This window comes from Euleptes europaea, chromosome 7 (genome assembly GCF_029931775.1).
Source record: "Euleptes europaea isolate rEulEur1 chromosome 7, rEulEur1.hap1, whole genome shotgun sequence".
In the NCBI taxonomy this organism is placed as follows: Eukaryota; Metazoa; Chordata; class Lepidosauria; order Squamata; family Sphaerodactylidae; genus Euleptes; species Euleptes europaea.
The window spans coordinates 45224901-45243062 of record NC_079318.1 but is presented as its reverse complement, the minus strand read 5'-3'; positions in this window follow the sequence as shown (position 1 = coordinate 45243062).

The window sequence follows — 18162 nt, the reverse complement described above, 5'->3', positions numbered from 1 at the left end:
GCTTTTATTGTTGAAACTTGAGCCTTCATATCTTTGATATCTTCTGTTACAACATCAAGTTTCTGATTAACAGATTGACTAAGGATAGTCATCATAGAAGACAGTTGTGCCATTTGGTTGGACATCTGTTCATGTTGTTTTGCAAACGCTTCAGATTGCTTGGCCAGCATTTCTTGCACTTTCTTTTCCATTGTTGTGTCTTGTGTGGTTTCCTTAAGTTTAGAGAATGCAGGACTATGTAAAGAACCAGATCTTTGAAGGGGTCCAGACATTTACAGTGTAAGTAAAATTTGGAGAATTTGGCAGGTTTCCAATAGTCCAATCCTGTGGTGTAGAGCTTTCAGATCTATATATATATATTTTCGCCACAGTTAATATTGTCTAAATCATCTTAATAGTATAAAAACGGGATTTTTAAAGTTAGAATACCAACGAGTTGTAGAGGACGCTCTAGGTCGGCAAGTAAAGCAGGAAACAGGAAATGCACAGGAAGTTGTAGGGACGTGGACCTTCTGCCGTCTCCTCTCGTTGATTTCGAAGTGTAGGAACATTTTAACGTAACACAAGGGAGACGTACTTCCGGACCTGCGACCTTCTTCCTTGATTATGTATATTGCTTCCGTGCCTCATAGAGCAATAGAGTTTACAGCTTACAGTCTTCCAGTTCCAAGATGAATCGCTTCCAATAAAAAGTGGCTGGAGGACTCTCTTAAACCGTAAAGACGTCTCTAGTCAGAAAGGAGGGGGTTTCATTCCTCCCTCCCCTTCCAGCAATGCCGCATCTAATTGGTAGTGTCTATGTCAATCAAAGAGCCCCGTTTGTTTAGTCTATACGCTGATTGAATTGATAGAGTTCCTGCCAAGTTATCTGATGGATTTCTCGTTAAAATATCAATTTATATACTGGGCGGAGAGACTTGGATTCCAGAGATGATTTTAGCGGCCCCCGTAACTCCTTATTCAAGGTAAAAGCAAAAGAGTTCTAGCGACTCACTTGGATTTCTGGAGATGAGGTTTCCCTTTATAATGTAGATCTTTGATGGTAATAGATAGGACTGAGCCTAATGCCAAAGGAGCGTTCGTGGTGACATCGTATCCCTCGATGCCAGCAGGACAGGCATCCAAACCTCCGGGGGACTTATAAAAGCTCCCTCAGAGAGTTTAGGAGTCAAACCGCACTTTTCGGCTGCAGGGGTATTCCTGCTGTCTACCTGATCAATTCTGTGGCCCTTAATCACCCATTATCTTTTTTTTTTTTGTTTCTCCCAAATGCCATAATTTTAGTTTTCTGGTAATTTATGGTAAGGCATTCATTATTGGAGTACTCGATTAACCTTCCCAGGGCGCTCTTCATACCTGTGGGGGTCCTGGAGAGTATGACTGCATCATCTGCATAAAGCAGCATGGGTGTGTGCCTTTGTGCAAGTTTGGGGGGATGACAATTGGGTGTTTGAAGGTGACTTGCCATATCATTAACGTAGAGGGCAAATAGCATAGGTGCCAATATACAACCTTGTCTAACTCCTCTACAGGTTAACACCAATCCAGAAATAATGTGTTCTATTGCCAAGGTTCTAGCACTTGTGATTACTCTATGCCGTTACAGAGATGGGCTTTAATTTCACCATGCTGTATTTTAATGTACTGTTCTGTATTTTATCTTGTGTTTGTTTTTACTTTGCTCAAGACTTTTGGTCAGAGGTGCATAATATTAAAAGGAAAGGAATAGCATTCCTTTTGAGTGTGTGTTAAGTGCCATCAAGACAGTAAAAGGACCTAAGAAAGACAGCACATGTAAGGCAATTTTCTATCAAGTTCTTGTTTCTGGGCAAAGATTCAGGTCTCAAAGGTACTTGAAGTGCTAAGCTGACCTATATTCAGCAGGCATGTTGATTAAGACCTGTCATCATGAGATAGATAGTGATTTCTCAGATTTTTGTAGTCTTAATTGTTTGTCTGTTAGTTCAAGCTTTCAGATTCTCCAGAACTCTTCATCAAACAGAATGTTAAACATGAGCACACACAAAGGGAGAGAGGAAGAGGATTTAGACCATGATCTTGAGGTCTCTTGTAAGCATCCTTTGTTCAATACTGAGCAGATTTGCAAAGATAAAGTGGTACTGAATAGAGCAGGTGTGAGGTTGCACCTTTGACTTGGCGGGAAAAGAAAGAACTCCTAAAAACAGTAACACCGACAACAGATTCAGACCAATAAAAATATCATAAACCAATCTGAACAAGCATAGATAAATGTGGTTGAGTTCATCCCCCATCAGAGTTCTTCCACTTTCTGGAATGCAACCTGCAAGGGGGCCAAATGTGTTTTCTGGGGTTCTCACTTAAGATGTGGGTATAAGAGACCTAGCCTCTCTCCTCTGTGAGCTCTGTCCTCATTTAGCAGGAAGCTCATCTTCATCATTAGACCTCCTTTCCTATTCATGCCTAGTTATTAGGACTAAGGAACAAATAAATAAGCAGCCAAAAAAACCCTTCTTTAAATGTTACAGCAGTGCTGCTATCACTGTTCTGGGTCGATTGACATCCTGTAACCCACACACAGTAACAAAGATGTGATTCAAAAAGAGCTGAAGGGCATGACAGATTGTACGAGCTGCCTTGGCAGTTCTGATTGGGCTGAAAGGCAAGATACAAATTTTCTAAACAAATAAATAAGAGGGCTGGAGAGAACATTTAGAAATACAGTAAAGAATGAAAAAACCCTTTGCTTGACTTGATGTAAGACTCAGAATATTGTTTATTTAGAAAATTTGTATGCTGCCTCCCCAGAAACCTCCTCAAGAAGAAGAGTTGGTTTTTATATCCTGCGTTTTCTCTACCTTTAAGGAGTCTCAAAGCAGCTTACAATCATCTTCCCCTCTCTACAACAGACACCTTGTGAGGTAGGTGGGATTGAGAGAGTTTGGAGAGAACTGTGACTAGCCCAAGGACACCCAGCAGGTTTCATGTTTAGGAGTGGGGAAACCAACCCAGTTCACCAGATTAGAGTCCGCTGCTCATATGGAGGAATGGGGAATCAAACCCAGTTCTCGAGATTAGAGGCCACCACTCCTAACCACTATACCGTGCTGGCTCAAAAAGGCAGCTCACAAGTAAATTAGTAAAACAGAATGAGGTAAATAACAGTAAAAACAATTTAAAGAAATAGTTGTATGTGGGTAAATGAGCCTAAAGGGAAAACTAAGCGGTGGCTCATGGGCCTTTGATAGTTGTGTACAATAGGGAAGCCCAGCAATTGTAGTTTGAGCAATTGTAGTAGGGGCCATGGCTCAATAGTAGAGCATCTGCTTGGCATGCAGAAGGTCCCAGGTTCAGCCCCCAGCATCTCCAGTTAAAAGGACCAGGCAATAGGTGATGTGAAAGACCTCTCCCTGAGACCTTGGAGAGCCACTGCCAGTCTGAGTAGACAATACTGACCTTGATGGACCAAGAGTCTGATTCAGTATCAGGCAGTTTCATGTATGTTCTCACCTCCTGCATGATGACCTGTTCCCGCAAAAATTCCCTCCTCTATCAAAGGTGTAGGAGCATATTGTCCTCTGCAATTTGTTACCCTACTGATTGGTTTATGTAGCTCATAGAGATGTTAACAAAAATTATACACAAGGACCAAAGAAGCATATCATGTCTTGAATCTTCTGGAAATCTACGCTGATGGAAAGATTTCTGTCAGTGGAACATGACTTCTCTGCCTCCTCCTCCTGATGCAGCCCCAAGTGTTCCCCAAAATGCTGCTCCAGGGGGGTTGGGGGTACGCAAGAGAACAGCATGAGGGGGAGTCAGAGATCTGCAACAGGAAGGAGGAACTGGTGAAAATCACTCCTTCTTGCACACACTGAAATTATCAATGGGATCCAATGCAGTATCTTTTCGAATCCTAGGCTCCAACAGGAAATAGAAGGTATGATCCGGCGGATACTCCTTAATCTGCACAATGGAGTACACTCCTCACCACTCCAGGTAGTAAAAAATTAGAGGGGTAATGTTGCTGGGGTTAGATGAGGGAAAACACGGCTGAGTTATGGGCCATTTTTGCATGGTAATTAGCAGCGTGTTCCAGGCTGAATTGCCCCGCATATTTTTTTTTATTTTGCAAAAAGAACCGTCATTCTGGAAGTGACTGCGAAGCTGGCACTTACCTGCTTCGCATTACTAAAGAGGCCATTTAACGCGACCTTTGGAGTTTGCCGTGAAGAATCTCCCTCAAGGAACAATGCAAAACAACAGAGGCACGTTAGCTATGCATATTCTAATAGCTATGCAAACAGGAACAAAGGAGCAAGCGAGTGGGGGGAGTAGAACTTCTCCTTTTGCGTCGGGACCGTGAAAAGGCATTTTTAAAGTCACATTTTTAAAAAGAGCTTTGAGCGAGCTCCGAGCATCAAAATTGACCATGCAAAAATGGCCCATGGTGTTTTAATAAGGTTAGCCTTTCTGAATATGGAAACAGAGCAAATCTGGGAGCCGAGAGGTACTCTTACAAGGCAGCACATCCGCTAATCTACACCAGATCCTCAGAGACTCTGCACCCTAAAATGCATCACTTTTGGCAAACTCTGTGTTCCTTTGCCTCTGGCCCTCTCTGTCCAAAACTGCTGCCACATCCTCAACTCCTCAGAACCCACCTCTGTAGCTGAATCACCCATTACGGAAAAACCCACGACCATTAAGGGAGCATTAAGATTCTTTTGCCAGATCCCATCCAGAGGTACTTTAAGCAAAACCAGAGTGAAAGACTCCTTCAGGAGACAGAAAACCAATAACAATATTAACATAGAACACTGGCTGTTGGTTGGCATCGTCCTTGAATTCATGCTGGGGGGGAGGAGATTGAGTGGTCCTGCACTAGATGGCGCTAGAGGCACAGTGAAAATGTTGCAAACAGAGCAGAATGCCAGACACGGAAATAAAAATTAATTCCTCGCTTCCCAAGCAGTGGGAAGTTTTCAGGGCATTCTTTCAACAGGGACAGATGCCTTGTGCTGAAACGTTGACTCTTGAAAGCTTATACCCTGAAACTCTTGCTGGTCTCTAAGGTGCTACGGGACTCAAATCTAATTATTGCTTGTGATGAAAAACTAAGTAGGAGATCTATGGAGCATTTGTAATTTCTGTTTATTCATAAACATATGTGTTGAACCAGGGAAACAGACGAACACTCATATAGGCAAGTGCTCGTTTTCAAAGCAACAGCTTATCTCTGCAGCCTGTGAGAGTACTTGTTGCCAGCCAGCTGCAAAAATTCAATCTGTTCCTCTTGCTAGATTCAAAACTATTTCACTCATCCTCCAGATGTGACTTTCGCCCCTAGTGTTGGAAATGTCAAATGGCCATTAGGGACCTTAAGCCGAACACCTTCAGCTAGCAAGGTAGTTGTTGCTTTGCTCGAAGCACTGCGACAGCTTCCCCGAAACATCTCATTAGATCATCCCTCCTAGACCAACTACTGATGCCCTTGGATGATTTGCTCCCCATAAAGCAAGCTTCAGCATGTACATCGAGAACAGCTTGAATGTCAGATATTTCTTTAGGCCCATAAGCTGTGACACCGTGTTCTAATGCATTTTGCAGAGGATGTCACTGCCCTTCTGGAAAGGACTAGTCTCACAGAAGAGTAAATTAGGCATAACAAATTGTTCCACCCATTTCCTGATTACAGATTTACAGCTGTTTCCTCCCCAGATGCTCACACTATGCTGACTCGATTTCTGTTAGCCCTTCTGCATGCATATTTTATTCTATAAAGAACTTGGGAAGCCCATCAGAAGCCCTTCCTATGGAACTGGATAGAGGATGAAGAGCTCTCACTTGCTGACTTAAAATGCAACCCCTATGCTTGTTGGTGGACAACACAAGGACTTTGTATTGTTGTGGCTCCTGAAACCACCTGACTTATGTGGCTTTTTGAAATGAAGCTAATCATAGCTCCACAGGACAGTTGTGTGTGAGTGAGTGAGTGACAGCTGAAGGCACAGCTGCGAGTAGAAAAGGTATTAAGATGTGGAGAACATCCAGCATACACTGAAAGGATTCCAATAAACCTGCCTTAGGTTGAATCCTATAGGAACAGAGCCTTTGCTCCCAGGTATGGCCATGATAACCATCTGCAATGGAGAACACAATACCCTTGCCTTTTATGGTGGAAGCAAACAGGAAATTGCAGGAAGAACAATTTTGTAACAAAATTTTCATTTCTGTACAAATATTAAAGGCACAGGTCCCCTTCCACACTTTGCCTCTGGCTACCTTGTGAATAGCAGCATCCCTGCTATCAGTTCAGCTCATTTGCACACACTTGGAAGAGCAAGGATGATTGGGAACCTGAAGATTGTAGGGCCCTTGTGATACATCCCAATGGAATGAAAGCATTTAGGTAGATAGTTTGATTGTACAGGCAGTCCTGTCTGAAAAAGAAGAAGAAGAGTTGGTTTTTATATTCTGTCTTTCTCTACCTTTAAAGAGTGTCATACTGGCTTACAATCACCTTATCTTCCTCTCCCCACAAAAGACCTACATTGTGAGGTAGGTGGGGCTGAGTGAGTTCTGAGAGAATGGAGAGAGCTGTGCCTAGCCCAAGGTCACCCAGCTGGCATCATGTGTAGGAGTGGGGAAACCAACCCGGTTCACCAAATTACAGTCCGCTGCTCATGTGGGGAATCAAACCCGGTTCTCCAGATTAGAGTCCACCACTCTTAACACTCATCCCTTTAGAATTATCAAAGAAGTTTTAGCCAAGTGTTTTTATGTTGCTACTACATTTTGTGTTATATTTTGTTCTTCTTTAAGAACTTACAATGGCTATGCTGAACAAGATGTCATGAATGGAACTTCCAAAGATCTCCTCACCCCATTAAAAAAAATTAGGCATAGAGGGGCCTGATTCTTATCAGTACTGCATTATAAGGATGGTTTCTTAACCTTCACCCACACTGTTTCCCTGACCCCCTAATAGACCCAAGGAACCAGTATTTGCCCCATTATTACAAAAATACTGGAGCCTATATCAATGAGTTTAAGAAACACTTGGATGACATCTAGGGCAGAGGTTTACAAACTGCTCCACGAAGCATCTATTAGTGCTCTGTGAAGAGATTGGAAAGAAAAAAATACTACTGTCATTCAGTTTAGTGTATAGGTACTAGGTGAAAATCAGTTCTCCGTGACGAATTTCTCTCCTGAAAAGTGCTCCATGACTCAAAAAGTTTGGGAACCTCTGATCTAGCATATCTACAAAGGCACAGTCAAATTAAGATTAATATGTAATCAGCAGTTGACTGCCAGGAAGCAACTCCAAAATCAGACAATGGAGGCTTGAGTACCCAGGGCTGATTCAACTGTTCATTGTCTAGGGCCGTGGTGGCGAACCTATGGCACGCGTGCCAGACTGAGCACTCAGAGCCCTCTCTGTGGGCACGCGCACCTTCGCCCCAGCACAGAGTTCGCATGAGTTCGTTACTAGAAAGCCAGAGGGTCGTGGGGCCGGGCTGCTCCCCTCCCCCTCTCCACGTGCGCCTGAGGGCATTTCTCACATCACCTGCCCCTCTGCCCAGCAGCCCAATGGGAGCGCTTCCTCTCTCCCCTGTCTGGGGTAAGGTGTGTCAAGGAAATGCCCCCCCCCCCCAATTCGTTGTTGCTGAAACATTTTTGGTCCAGGCCTTTGGCCTGGCTGGGGAAATCAAGCTGCAAGACATTCCAGGATGCGCTCAATTAACATTGGTAAAAAATGCAATTGCTTCCCCCATCTGCCGGACCATTTGTTGTCAGAGTAACAAATGGTCCTGCCTCAGGGAACCCCAGGTGATCTGCTCTGTAAGCATTTGTCACCTTGGTGTTTTCTGTTGCAAGCCAGATGTCATCAATCTTTGGTCAGTTGGCATCTCCGGAATCTCAGTGAGGTTTGAACTCCCCCCCCCCCCCAGATCCTGGAAAATAAAAGAGAAACACACACAACTGTGCGTGTGGTGGTCTGGACATGCGAACAGCATGTCGGATACCATCAATCCATCTGATTCCTGGGGCAGAGATATGCCAAACGAAACTCTTGGAACATTTATTGAATGCTGAACTGATGTGCATCATCGCTTTTGGAACGGGTAACATTTTTGTAACTTGTTATGCTTTTGCCAAACTCTTGAACCTAAGAATCCTACTGTGTAGCCAGCTGCTTAAAAGCTTTGTTGTTTTGATTTGCTTTTGAGATCACAAAACTAATTTTTATATGATCTTAAAGCTAAACCACAGAATTGCTTCTCCAAACCTATTGGAAAAGAAGTGCATGCAGAATTTCACATAGCTGTGAGTGTTCATGAAATACAGCATGATGCAGCCATCCAACTAGAATACTGCTGTCTTAATAAAAAAAAATGTAATCTTGTACAGTATTACTATTATGGACAGTATTTATATTTCACTTTTCTAACTGCTCCCTGTCCCTAAGGGGCTCACAATGTAAAAAGAAGCAAAAGAACACCAGCAGACAGCCACCAGAAAAGACACTGCTGGGGTGCGGAGGACCAGTTACTCTCCCTCTGGTCAATAAAAGAGGAACACCCACTTACCCAGCATGTAATGTGGAACTCCTTGCCACAGGATGTGGTGATGGCATCTAGCCTAGATGCCTTTAAGAGGGGATTGGACTAATTTCTGGAGGAAGAGTCATCATGGGTTACTAGCCCTGATGGGTATGTGCTGCCTCCTTATTATAGATGTGGGCCACTGTGAGATACAGGAGCTGGACTAGATTGTTCAAAAGCATGCCAAATGCAAACTTTTACCTTTCCATAAAAAGTTGTTTGTATCATTGAAAGCTCTGTTATTGTGTTTTTCTTTTAAGACAAAAGATGTTAATGTATGAGTTGTTTTTTATCAACTAAAACCTCAGTATTCAGATTAAATTGCCATGTTGGCACTTGGCGATAAATAAGTGGGTTTTGGGTTGCAGTTTGGGCACTCGGTCTCTAAAAGGTTCGCCATCACTGGTCTAGGGTGATACAGTCCTCCCATTAGTTTTCTGCACTGGTTTAATTTTCATGTGAAAGTGCCCCCATATGAGAACCTCAGCCTGCTCTAAAATTTACTATCTCTGGGTGAGGAGTGTTTTCAGGTTTACTACCTGGGGTAAATTTGGGTACGATGCATGCTATTCTCTGAAACCAGAGAAAATTCAGCTGGTAAAATCTTATGAGAAGACTGCACAGACTGCATTCAAGCAGTGAACATCTGAAGGAGAGGAATCCGAGAGCTGTCCCACGGTGAGGGAAAGGGTTAGTGGAGTTCCTTGTGGGTGGTTGTTCCCCACAGATAAGCCCTGAGTAATGCTTTAACAATGTTGTGCTTCATTTATCTCACTGGCTGAACTGTGGGACATCCTTGGCCTTTGTCTAACCGCTCGCTGTGTGACTAATCTCCATCATTCGTTAAAAGTGCAATAAATTACTGCTGGCAAGGGCTGAGAATGTAAGACAGCATCATTTGCACTTGTTGTCTTTCAGTGACAAGCCTTCGGATACAGCAGTCAGTGCAATTCTCATCATTTGGATTAGTGGCATGGAATGAGAAACACAAATCAGGTTCAGGGGAAGGCATTCATTAGGCCAGCATCAGAACAGACAATCAGAAGCACTATTACTTTCTAAACACTGAACATTGAAGTTCCTTCAGTCAAATATTTATTATCTTTCTTGAGGTTCTTTGAAGTCTCATCAGCAGGGATATATTGAACCCTCATTGCTTTTTTGGGGGGGAGCATTACAGCTTCTGTTGCTATTGCAGTGTGGTACAGGGTTACTAACCTCAAGGTAGGACCTGCTGTTCTTCCAGAATTATATCTGATCTCCAGAATACAAAGATCAGTCCCATAGAGGAAATGGCAGCTTCAGAGGGTAGAGTCTATGGTATACTATACACAGAAGAAACAGAAATCCTACAGTGGCAACAGAAGGTGGAATTTCCCAAGCTGGAGTTGCCTTCAGGGTTGGAAATTTTGGGGCCACATTGGAGGTGGGGGGCTCACCCAATGAAGGCTTTAACTAGAGATAGATGAGCTCCATCCAGCTTAAAGGTAAAGTTCCCCTGTGCAAGTACCAGGTCATTCCTGACCCATGGGGTGACGTCACATCCTGACGTTTACTAGGCAGACTTTGTTTAAGGGGTGGTTTGCCAGTGCCTTCCCCAGTCATCTTCCCTTTACCCCCAGCAAGCTGGGTACTCCCTTTACCGACCTCGGAAGGATGGAAGGCTGAATCAACCTTGAGCCGGCTACCTGAAACCAACTTCCATCAGGATCGAACTCAGGTAGAGAGCAGAGCTTCGACTGCAGTACTGCAGCTTACCACTCTGCGCCACAGGGCTCACCATCCAGCTTACCTCCATCTTTATTCCTTCATGTCCTCCCAGTGCCTTCCAGGAATTGTAGTTCTCAAAATGATTAAGGGGGAGGGGAAACTATATTCTCTAGGACTAGCAGTAACTCTGTGGTTCATTGTGGACCTGGTTCATTAAGGACCCTGTTATTTCAGTGTCATTAATGTAACTGGTGACTTGCTGTGCCATTTTGTCTTGTTTCACTAGCTGTTAGGGCAGAGATGGGGGACATTATTGTCATGGACAGGGTTCCCAGCTGCCCACTAATGGCAGGCAATCTCCTGCCAATTCCTGCCACTGCCCACCAACACTCACCTGATAGGTGGGTGGAAGCAGGCCGGCTGAAAGGGAGGGGCGTGATCGGTGTGCATGCACGATGACGTCACCTCCAGAGTGATGTGGAAGCACTGGCATCGCACCATGGGAACGCTCTATCACTCTCTATGAAACCATAGAGTTTTGGGTGCAAGTGATGCACTGGGTGCTCTAGCACACCCCAGTGCTAGAGCACCCAGCCGGCGCTTCCACATTGTACCAGAAGTGATGTCATCACACACACAATTGCTGCCTCCTATACCTGCTCCCCTAGATCTCCCACTGGTTGCCAAGAGGGACTTGACAATCCTAGTCATGGATGATGTGAAATCTAGTGCCTTCACATTTAGGGCCTTACTGACTAACAGTGCATTCCTAAGGAGAGTTACTCCAGTCTAAGCCCATTGAAATGAATTAGATTGGAGTAACTCTCCTTAGGAATGCACTGTAAGGATTTTAAAATAGTGTCTATATACAGGAGGATTTTGCTCCTAATGTCAGGATTATACATACTATTTATTTATTTACATCATTTATAGTCCACCTTTCCCACTGAGACGCAAGGCAGATTACACAAGACAATTTAAATAAACAGAAATGGGACATTCACTAAATCCAATAGAGGTTTGGATTGCAGAAATCTGAAAACAAGCAGAAAATCTGAAAACAGAATTGAAACTAAGCTGAAACAAAGCATAAGCATTAACGTGACATGTTAAACGCTGTAGGAGTTACATAGAAGGATCCAACTTATAGCAACAGACAGTATGTACTAGACATCATAGTACAGATCACAGACCCTATCTGTTTACCAAAAACATCTTTCTGAAACATTTCATTACAGTACAGTCCTATTACGTATGTTTAAAAGCCCTCCTGAATAATTCAGATCTGCATAGTTTGCAGCACCAGCTTTGATCTGAAGAAATCAGCAGCTGTTTGTAGCATAGAGCTAAAATGGTCATCTGCTAATTGTTGCGAACCAACTGCTGTTATGGGGACAGCTACAGGGGCCAGTTCTAAAACTGGCAACCTAACACATTATCCACTTAAGAGTAACCTGGGGAAAGACACATGCTTGCTGCCAGAGACACCAGAATGTGTCTCTGGATAGCTACCGTTGTTCTGGATAGAAATGGTCAAGGACAGAATGTTTAAGACTGGCCTGCAGGACAATTCTTGGGTAAGGGCACAACTGTTCTTGTAGCCAAGAAACTTACTGTGTAACTAGTCTGTGTAACTACTTTCAGGACACCCCTGATTACAATATTCTGTATGACTTGCCGGTTCAGGAACTGGGTATTCTTATGCTCCAGTATTGAGTGTGCACTCAACTATTCATAACAGACATAATAACAAAACAAGGCAAACATGACTGACTAGCAAGGGAAACAGAAAGAGATTTAAGCAGACACCCACTGTGAACTGTTATAGCTTTTCTTAGAGATTGATACTCCTATATATCACAACTTCACATGCTACTTCAAACACTTCCCCTCTGTTCATGTGCACGTGTGAAAAATAGAAAGGTTGTTCTAAAAGCCTTTATACCATCTAAATCTATAGATAGCCACACAGGAAGAATGATTTGATCTCAGGGCCTTTTATGCATGGAAAGTTTGCATTCAGTTTGCCACTCTCTAGATGCACAGTTTTCTCATCTGAATTCTCAAAACTATGCAAGGGGGCATTTTACCCCAAAGAAATTCCAATAGTACCTTGTGATCAATTATGCATCCCCAGTGAAAATGCGGAGCTTTGGAGTCCCTCCCCCCTGAAAATTCTTCTTTGTAATTGGCTGTAGTGTATTTTTTTTGAAATACATCACCAACCCCCTCTAGCACCTCAGAGGGATTCTTTAATTTGAAGTGAACTGAGAGGCCATTTTACAGCCAAAGCAGAGAAGGGTCTGGACAACCCCCCCCCCCCAACCAATTTGTTTCTGGCTATCTCAATGCAGGGGTCATAAGAACATAAAAACAGTTCCATGGTCATTTCCATTTCTTTGTTCCATCAACAATCACTCGCAAATGGGCTGTGCCTTCGTTCTGCAGTTTGATCCTGGACAAGTTGGGACTGCACTGCTGGAAGTTCGCTTAAAATCAGGACTGTCTGCTCATTGGTAGCATATCAAGGGGCATTTGCTTAAAGAGCTCCTCAGCAACTCGGCCCAAGGAGCTCTGGGACGGGCTGCATTCGTCGGCGAATGCCTGTCCACAAAGTCATTTCAGGATCCTTGGCATCCACTGCCAGGGATGAAGGGAAGGTCTCAGAGAGTGCAGGCTGATTATTTCTCCAGTCTCCATTGAGATGGCTTTTGGGGGCTTCAGGAGGTTGGATGAAGGCTGGCTGGAGGAGGAGTGGAAGGGGAAAATGAGAATAGGGTCTGGGGAGAGAAACCCAAAGTAAAGCCTATGCATGGAAATGGCACTGATTTCCCTCGATTTAGCTCGATGCAGAAGTAAGGATCACGGCAAAACAGCATCCTGAAACTGTGGGGAAAGTGTGATGCGGGAGCAAAGTGACTTCTGAAGGTCAGAAAAATCATGCATAATCCCAACAAAGCCCTGAAGCAGTCTGGCAGTGATCAGGATGCTAACTACCCATGCATAAAAGGCCCCAGTCTAAATAGAATTTTGTGTATTCAGTTAGGTGTTTATGTACCAAACCAGCGTGGTGTAGTAGAGTACAGGGCTAGGACTGGAGAGGTAGGGGTTTGACTCTCCATTTTGGTCATGAAACTCACTAGGAGATGTTGAAAATAATCGTAACCAGAGCTATTCAATGGGTCGCTCTCTCACACACTTGCACAGAGTCGTTTGTTAGGGAGGAAATGGAAGAAGCAAGAACTATGTACATTGTTCTGAGTTGTATATAGGAATGGAAGAATAAAAATGTGATAAATATATCAATACACCACTAGAAGGATGGCAAACTTCTATTCGAGGCTAACCTTTACATTTTAAATTGAAATTAACATTTTTTGGGGTATCAATGCAACTTCTGCCCCTTGGTTTGTGTATACTGCATGTCATAGTAGACCCTCACTGGCTGCTACCTGCAGGATAGAGAGGCACTTGCATGCGTGGATTTGCTTGGGATGGATGTGCATTGGCTGTGTGTGTTTGTCTCCGAATTTACAGCATCACCATGTTTTTTCACAGATGCTGATCTGAGTCATTCATGCAAATGCATAAATAGAATATTTGGAAAAACTGTGGACCATCTCTTCAGACTAACCAATTTCTCCCCCCACACACACTTTATTCCATAGTTTCTTCATCATGAAGTTTAGTGCTATTCAACAATAAGGTTAATATGGTTTTAGTTCAATAGACAGGAGTGGTATTATATAAAGCCTAATTCCTTTGTTTTTAGATTACTGCCTGTTAGCCTTTATCACCAAGTCTTGGAAACACCTGCTTTCAACAAAAGGAAATGTCACTGCTTTAGTTAATAGACTTTTTTCCGGCAACAGGCTCTAATTGACTATCGTCAGTCAAATCCAGCCCTTTTTTTGGAAAAAGGAAATACTTAATGTCAGGCTTTAATTTTTTTACATTAATGCATAAAGAAAATCTCGACTCACACAAACACCTCCTGGGGAAAAACCCAGGTGCCCCAAGGATTTTCTTGATGAAGTAGAACAATCTAATTTCAAGGACAGTCTTGTTACTTGGGATTTGAAACAAAAGGGTACACCCACGTTAAAGGTCTCTGGGGTGAGCCCTGAGTGACTGTTGCTTTCAGCAGGTAGAGCCAAGAATCAGAAAACCATGCCTCAGGTTTCTCAGTTTCTCTTCCAGTGGGAGCTTTAACCAAGACGTAGATCATGCCTTCAGGAGTGTGCCCACCGGATGGCTTCTCTACCTGCCTGAAGCAAAGAATGGGGCAGCATTTGTGTACATGTAAGCAATTTGTGTACATGGGAAAGCTACCAGTGGGGAGGAGAGTGGTTCAGAAATTGTGTATGTGTATGAAAGAGGGAGTGTGATGTTGTACCTGTAAACAGATCCTCGCCAAAATGTTAGAAACAGAGAAACAGCAACAACCATCTCCCAGTCATCAGGGTATCTCCCACACACTTTATTTCAAAGCACTCAAGTTTTGCTAGTGCAGGTCAACACATCAATGTACACCGTTTGATCCCTCATTGTTTGACCCCTGTTTAAACTACCAATAAGGTATACTGAATATGTGGAGGGTGGAGGGAGCAGGATCAGGGCACCTGGCCCCACCCTGGCTTTTACGTGTTTATCAAGAGTGCATGAGCTCTGATAATGCTATCAGAGATTCTGCTGTTGATGACTCTTCTAGAACTCTGTTCATACTTCCCAAACGGTATGTGGAGGTTAGGGTAGGGCCTAACTCCATTATCCTGCCCCCTCCCCCCATTACACATCCAGGTTGCTTCCACAGGAGACCGTCGTGCCCCTGAAGGTGAAACAGCCAGTCAGGTGTTAGTGCTCCCCTGACATCCATTCTTTTTTTAGAGAGCTGATTGAATGTGGGAGGAAGTGGAGCAGCCTACAGTTTCTGCCCTGCCTCAGCAAGCAAGCTGTCCTAGAGAGTGTAGCTCTGCCTCAAAAGCAGTGCAGAGCAGGAGTAGTTCCACTTTAGGAAGAAGACAGGGTGACAATTTTAGGCCTGTCTCTGGTGATAAGCAGACCAGTAATAGTTTAGTCTGACTATATGGGAAAGGGCTGACCGGTGTGGTTAGAACTCCTGTGTGTGAGAGGTGTTTAGGTTGTAGAAACCTGTCAGAAATAATCTGGTTCAAGGGAGCATCCGCAACGTCACGAATGACGCCATACTCCCCCGGAGAAAAGATTGTTCTTTTTAGCAGAGTGGAGACAGGGGTTAAACATTCTTGGGAAGAAGACTGCAACGACAAAAGAAGGGACACACAGACAGAATTTTTGAACCTGCTGCCAAACCTCGCAGATTGACCACAAGGATAATGTGCTTTAAGTGAATGGTGCAGAAATGGCCTTCCTTGAGGCAGTAAACCTCTCTGAACACCAGTTGTAGGAGTCAACATTAAGGGAAGGCCATTACTTCTATGCCCTATTTTTAGGGTTGCCAGGTATGGCCTGCCAACCAGTGGGAGACATGGGTGTGTGTGGACATGGGGGGGGGGGGCACTGTCAGTGACAGAGTTATGTCATTTTTAAGAAAAAAAATATGGAGGTGACATCATGCCTCTTTAGGAACTGCCAGAAACTCTATGGTAAAAAACAGAGTTTCTGGTGATTCTGGACTACATGGACCACTGGTCTGATACAGCAGGGTTTTTAATGTACTTTATTGTTATTTTATTATGAAAGGCGATGAATGATAAAAGGCTGAACAGCTATCATCCAGTAGTGGTGTAAGGCATAAATTCTGTGGTTTCATATGTTGGGGTGCACTTAAATTCTAACCATCTCTTGTTCTTTTTAACTCTTGCCTCAGATCTTAGTGTTCTACGATCACACACCAAAACCTACCTCACAGCAATAAACCCTCTATTTTATACACACTACCCTATATTTTAACAGAGGGGGAGAAGTAGGGGAAAGGTTTTATTTGAACAACACTGATCCCCCAAAATCTTAGGAGGCCGTGTACCCTCTCAGTTATAGTCTTGTGTGAGAAAACTAGCTTGTATGAGAAAACGATGTGTGTAAAAACTGTTTTGGGACCTTAGAGTAAATCTGATACAGTGATCTGTGATATTTATACCTCTTTGGAACCGCAAATGTATGGACTTCTAAAAAGCTTAATTGCCTATCATTAATAAATACTACCCATTTTGTGGGATAAGATATTCAGATTTGGCACACAGCTCTCCAAATGGTGTGAGAAAGGGGAGCAAACCACAACACTGTTTGGCTCAATATGCTCTGTAGCTTCAGGCGATGGATGATGTTCCCGTGGGAAGAAGCAATTCCCAAGAATGCCACACAGACAGCCTACTTCAGTGTAGGGCTGACAGCTGCTACAACAGTCTTCCCAGATGAACCAAGGTACACATACCTTAGATGATCTCCAGTCTTCTGGGACATGTGCATTTCTTCAGCTATGGTCTTTTGCATTCCAGAACCATACAGACACTTGTTTGGGTAAATTTTCAATAGGTCTACTGTACACTTTTAGTCATTTATCCTCCTCTTACTGTATCTTATAGTTATTCTTCAAAAATACTAGGCTCAGAAGAGACCATGTGAGTGCGATAAGAATATTCAGATTAACCATATCCGAATATCTTGGAATGACTTGCATTTAAGTACATTTGAGACTCCTTGATTTCCTCAGAGTATGATTTGGAGTTGTCCTGAGACAAATTATATAGAGCATTGGGGTACTGCTTGTTTTATGTGCCACCTGAAAGCATCCCTCATTTATCCCTTTGGTTATGAGTCCTTATTAGCTCAGTACTAGTAGTAAAGCTGCTCAGATCCCAGCATCATCAATAGCTGGGAGAGTTAAGACAGTGAAAGACACAGACAAATAACAGGATTCATGTTTTAAAAATAACAGGAGGTTGAAAGATCACAATGGGTGTTAGTCTGTCACTAGCAGTAGAAAAGACCAAGAGTCCAGTAGCACCTTACAGACTAACAAAATTTCTGTAATAATAATACCCTACCAGGAGGTTGAAAAGCAGCCTATTGAAACATGTTGTCTTATCTCGATCACCTGTAGCTACCGTATGGAGTGCTCATGGATGGAAGTCTACATTCCATCTTTTTGACCTGGCATTTCCCCCCTAGATTGGAAGATGTCCACTAAAAAGCAGGACTTCGTTATTGCTGATTGGGTTGTGCAGAGTGCCTATTTCTCCTTTCCAGAAAAAAAGAAAATTACTCTCCTCTTTTAGAGATGGACCCAAGATTCCTCACAAAGGGGCAGGAGGTGTTAATCCCTCATTTGACTACAACACCAAATAATGAGCTACATGCACAATGAGTTATCTTACTAAGATCCACATTTTCAGATGTTCAGTGAAGAGTCGCTTAAAACCCTGCGTACTCCAACACAAACCTAAATTGATCCAATAAGAGTGATTAATTGTTTTATTTCTTTGCATCTCCTAAACTTTGGGGCTTAAATGGCAACCAGTATCTTGTGACTGAAGAGGTAAGAAGTGAGGAGCATAACCATGATTTAAAGGGATAATTTTGTAGAGAATCCACTTATAATCTTGGGAAAAAAGGGATTTTTAAAAATGGCAACAAAGATGAAAATTACTAACATCCATCTTTCCTATGATCAATATCATTTCCAGTTACCTTTTCAATTTAAACCTACATTTGCAGCATTGATTTAAAGCATTTGTGTGTCTGCGAGTCTGTCAGCTCTACCATTGTTCTCAGAAGATGTCTCGTGTGAAGCTGGCTCATTTTTCATAGTTGTGGTAGTGGCACATGCTTAGCATTATGATCCTGCAGGAATTAGGGCTGTAATGAAGGCAGATGCTCATTT